General features: G+C 28.0%; 1 long non-coding RNA gene across 2 annotated transcripts in view; it reads right to left on the bottom strand.

Moving 5' to 3' along the window:
- Positions 1-5,448, bottom strand: part of LOC106788282 — a 37,932-nt gene extending 32,484 nt beyond the window's left edge. The window contains exons 1-2 of one of the 2 annotated variants that reach the window (XR_001381883.1): positions 5,413-5,448; positions 4,107-4,289 (exon numbers count right to left, since the gene is read on the bottom strand). This is a non-coding gene — a long non-coding RNA (uncharacterized LOC106788282). Of the gene's footprint in view, positions 1-4,106; positions 4,368-5,412 lie in introns of those variants that run through there. The other variant, XR_001381882.1, reaches the window with a different exon arrangement.
- Positions 5,449-5,783: the final 335 nt, after the last annotated feature.

Raw genomic sequence — 5,783 nt, 5'->3', positions numbered from 1 at the left:
TTTGCACAACATTTATTTAGTTATTTCAGGTTGATGGTATTAGCAACTATCATGAATATTGGTATAAGTTGTCTCAGAAACATTATAAAATTGAGATGTATTCGCCATCTCATTAAAAAAACTAAAATTATTTGATAAAATGCCGAAAAATGATCATGTTACCTGAAAGTAACACAGACCCACAGAGGGTTAACACGACAACAATAAACAAAAAAAAAGAATTCATTCCGTGTTTCGTAATTAATTTAATATACTTTCTACATTTCTTTTTCTTCTTTTATCATAAAGAAATCTTTTCTATCAACAAACTTTATCGAAAATAAAGAATCATCTAAGTTTGTTTGTTGAAACTGAAGGTAAAGATTGTACAGTTCGTAACTTGTCGTTGAATTTTCCCGAAGGTGGTGTCGTACTTCAAGTAAACTTTCACCGATAAATAATCAGGTTACTATCTTTACCCTACTACCTTAGAACCATCTACTGTTATATTATGGGGACGTGTAAGTAACTTTGTCATCTGAAACGAAAGAACGGAATCAGGGAAAATGGATGGTCGTTCATCGAACAGACAACCTGCTTGACCTTTGATCTCGATTGAAAATGAACGTGTATATGTATTAGTGTGACACTAACACACCAATACGAGATAAACGTTTCAATGATTAATGCATTTTCGGTATGAATTTTAACCACTCAACTCATACACTCAAATTCCTTTATTATAAATGTATATATTGTACTATGTATATTGTTTTATACATATATAGATACATACACATATATATATTAAATGTAACATAGCTATTAATCAAGAATGGAAGTTTCGGTTATCAACGAAAATGCCATTAACGATGATCTCCACATCGTTAATAATATTTTAATAAATAACTATGTTACGTGCCGCGTGTACGTGCCAATCCCATTTGCATCTTGCATAATAGATAAACCGTAATTGCAATTAATGACATAATTATTTGACGAAAATTGTATATATTGTAAATAGTAGACAATATTACAATAAAATGTAAGATGTTGGATAGATAATAATATTTGTCTGACTCACTACTTGACTTTGACTACTTGCTATTATCATTCGGAATACATTTAGATACGAATTACATGTATTAACGTAAAAATGTGTCAAATTTATGAATTCATGTAACAATTATATTGATCTGTTAAAGTACGAAAGAAATATAGAATTACATATTTTAATCAGATAATATAAAAATGTATATTACACATGTTTACTTACAAATATTACAATAAAAACAATTATATATATATTTACATATTCAAATTGTTCGCGAAAAAGTAATTTTGTTTCTTTTTCCGATGATAAATAAAAATATAGTAAATTTCTGATGGTGTTTAAACAAAATTGAATAGAATCTGATTTTATTTCTTCAAAGATGTTCCCTTTAATATATTTAATACGTCACTTTTTTATACACCTAGTCATGCAAATTTTGTATTGAAAGTTCGTTCAATTATTCTTAGGAATCTTTTAACGAGCACCAACATTCATGATTTTTTTTATTCTTCTTCTTTTAAAAGATATCTTTCATCTATAGAATGAAATCCATTTAAACCGGGAAAATAATCATAGTTGTTATTATTCATTATAATAATAATAATAATTATAATAAGCAAGAGAACATATACATTTAAACAAAGAAATCCGGTTCGTTATTATATTTGAACGTATAAATAAAAGTTTAGCAAAAGTTATCTTTTGTAGGGGGAGAAAAAAGTGAAATATTTTAAATTTTCACTTTGTGCAAACATTCGTCTTTTCGTAAAAGTAAACTTTAGATAATGAACTTTCTGTGAACGGCCCTTTTTTTTCCATTACTTTGTTCTTTTCTATCTTTCTATCTTTCTTTCTTTATTTTTAATGAATTACCACTCGCATAAAATTAGGAAACGGTGTACCTTTATATATAAAAAAAAAAAAAAGATAATCTTTTACAAGAAAATTATGAATTTATTCTTGCTGAAAATGTAATAAGAAAAATGTGAACGATCGTTTAAATGAATTTTTTAAAGCACCACTTTTAGGTAACATTGAAAGACGCGTTGTATCTTTTGAACAAAAATTCTGCTATTACATTTAATTAACAATAAAATTAATTAATTAATCTCTTAACCAAAGTGTTTCTTCTTTATAGAAAATAGAAAGAGAATAAACAATTTATTATTTAAATCGAGATACTAAAAAACTATTTGAAAAATTGCAACTCTCTCAACGATGAGAATGTGATGACCATGATGAGAAAAAAAAAAAAAAGAAAAAATAGAATTGAATGTTCCATTTTTTTCAAGTTCATTCGAATGATAAGAACCAAGATCTTTTCTATCTAATTTATTTGATAGTATTCGTTAATCCAACTTGATAGTTTCATCCTCTTTTGAGGATGGCCCAAAGGGATTTCAAAAGATTCCTTTCAAATTCACGTTGATGTATTCATATATGAGATAAAGTTAAAAGAATAAAAAAAAAAAAAAAGAAAAAAAATAAGAACAATAATGTTGCATAGATACGATTTATAATCAAACAAACAAAAATAGATGCACACAAGAACGCATACATTAAGAAGGGAAATGAAACAAAAAAAATACCAATTGAAACGTAATTTAATTATCTAATTTAACTATAGGTAATTAATTTAACGAGACTAATAATAATAATAATAATATCATTCGAAATAACTTTCTGTTATTATTTCCTTGAAAAGGCTGATTAATATATTCGAATAATTTCAAATCGTAGAATATAATAGAATTAGAATAATAGTAGTTGTTGTTTTGATTTTCTCACACATGTACTCATCACCCCCCCCCCTCCTACCCCCTATCCACTACCCCCCATTCCTGTTTTGTTGAAATCATTATTATAAACTAATTCAATATTACGAATTAAACGTCATGGATATATCATTTTAATTCGTGTTGCTTTAAACTTGTTATCTCATTATTAGTAATAGTAATAGTAATAGTAATAGTATCGTTCTCTCATTGGTTCTTTGTTAAAATATAACGACCTCGGGATACGTCATAATATTCGCTTTTATCGAAATTCGATCGAATCCCTGGCAATATGCCTACGAGTATAATAAATGGGCAGGGTGACCTAACAAAACACACGGTTTGCTTTCACCTCCCCTAAAGAAATACGATCGACTTCCGGATGATGGTTTTTTTTTTTTTTTTTTTAAAAATAACCATCTAAAAGATACAGTTTTATTTTTTAACTATTTTCTCTTTTTTTATTATTCATTTTCTTTTTTGTAAGGGGAAAATGTACGAGATCGCAATTAACGATTCTCTCCCCACCCACCCACCCCCCATTTCCAACCCCATCGAGTTTTTTCTTCTTTTTTTTTCTTCGAGGAAGAAGTATATTTTATTATTTCATAAGTTATAATATTTAAAAGATAAACACGATGAATTCCTAATTTTGTGAGATCTTTCAGATGATTGTTGTTCACGTTTTGTAATTTGTTTTGTTTTTAATTCAAGTTCTAACGATTATTCAATTAAAAATTTAAGTACTTCGTATATTTAAGAAAGAAAAAAATCAAGTAAAACGTCAGATACGAAATTATTATTTCAAATGAATTTTAATCTAACACATTGATGATATGAATATTTAAAGATTAGATTTTGTTTCGTTTAGATTTCATTAACGCGTTTATTTTTGGTGCACACAAAAAAATAGAATAAGAAGAAGGGAAGAAAAAATAAAAAGAACTTGTACTTAAGGTATGATACTCAAGGTCGCTGTGATAAAAGCTGAACTTCTTGAAACGTTGCTTTTGCCGAATCTTGACACATAACCTCCCCCCTCCCCAGCCCTCCACCCCGAAGAAAAGCAAAGACCGTTCCAGTTTGACCAATTTCTTCCTTCATTTTTTTATTTATTTTTTTATATCCCTATGTGAGTATCCTTCCAGTAAATTTCAGTTTCGGTTTTAAATTATAATTTGTATTCTAATTTCTTAAAAAAATTGGAAAATCTTTTTCGCACGAGCACAATATCCAAAAAATGTTGAAATGATTTTCAAACTAATTCAAAGAATAAAATCAAAGTAATGGCCACCAACATTCAAAATACATTGCAACCCTTTTTCTTCTTTTTCTTCTTCTTCTGCTGCACGATCTTCTAATTTCGTTTTCTTAGATCACAATTTCAAATTTTCACAATCGTCACTCGTTTAAAAAACTAACAATACAAAAACCCTTTTATTTTCTTACGCATAATTACATCTTCCTTTCTCGATTCATTTCTTCGTCCATTTTTAATAATAATAATAATAATAATCCCGTAGGAAAATAACACAAATAATTTTAACTAATTAATAATGAGTACAATAAAATATGAATGATCGATGAATAGGAAGATTAAACTTTAAAAAAAAAAGAATGAAAGTCACCCTTTAGAGGGAAAAAGAAAAATGCATAAATATAATAATAATCCTGCAGAAAAATAACACAAATAATTTTAACTAATTAATAATGAGTAAAATAAAAAATGAATACTCGATGAATAGGAAGATTAAACTTTAAAAAAAAAGAATGAAAGTCACCCTTTAGAGTGAAAAAGAAAAATGCATAAATATAATAATAATCCTGCAGGAAAATAACACAAATAATTTTAACTAATTAATAATAAGTACAGTAAAAAATGAATGATCGATGAATGGGAAGATTAAACTTTTTAAAAAAAAAATATGAAAGTCACCCTTTAGAGGGAAAAAGAAAAAATGAATAAATATAATAATAATCCTGCAGAAAAATAACACAAATAATTTTAACTAATTAATAATAAGTACAATAAAATATGAATGATCGATGAATGGGAAGATTAAACTTTAAAAAAAAAAATATGAAAGTCACCCTTTAGAGGGAAAAAGAAAAAATGCATAAATATAATAATAATCCTGCAGAAAAATAACACAAATAATTTTAACTAATTAATAATAAGTAAAATAACAAAAAGAAATATGAATGATCGATGAATGGGAAGATTAAACTTTAAAAAAAAAAATATGAAAGTCACCCTTTAGAGTGACAAAGAAAAATGCATAAATATAATAATAATCCTGCAGAAAAATAACACAAATAATTTTAACTAATTAATAATGAGTAAAATAAAAAATGAAAGATCGATGAATGGGAAGATTAAACTTTAAAAAAAAAAATATGAAAGTCACCCTTTAGAGGGAAAAAGAAAAATGAATAAATATTCTCATAGAAAAATTAGAAAAATAAACAGAAAGACAGTGAATGAGTGAGATGAAAATGGTAGAAAGGGTGATGTAAAAATACAAAATGATGGAAAATGACGTAGATGACGAAGATGACGATATGTGAGAAAAATAGAAAGAGATGAAGGATAGAAAAAGACACAAAGGGACGAAGAAGAAGAAGTATCGCGACTACGCGGAGGCTGACGACGCACTGACTGGTCGACTATCGCGCTGCAACCGAAAGAGCAGCAACCCCCCACCCCCCAGCCAGTCACCCACCCACCCACCCGTTCATCCCTCTCCTCCTCATTCCACCCCTACACTTTTCTCTCCCTTTTCTAACGACACCCCCACACCGACGAGGATCTCATTCGTGCCAAAATTCCTACACCCCAACCACCCACGCACATGTGTTCCTTTCCTGACCATACTTTGCACACACTACGTTTTACGTTAGTTTCTTTATACTGGGTGATGTCAAATAAAAGTGTTACGTTTATATGCATTTTTAATAATAATATTTTTAAAATA

The sequence above is a fragment of the Polistes canadensis genome, unplaced genomic scaffold, assembly GCF_001313835.1.
Source record: "Polistes canadensis isolate GaletaPanama2010 unplaced genomic scaffold, ASM131383v1 scaffold_133, whole genome shotgun sequence".
NCBI lineage: Eukaryota > Metazoa > Arthropoda > Insecta > Hymenoptera > Vespidae > Polistes > Polistes canadensis.
Note: the sequence above shows the minus strand (reverse complement) of the source record. Positions and strands in the feature narration are given on the sequence as shown.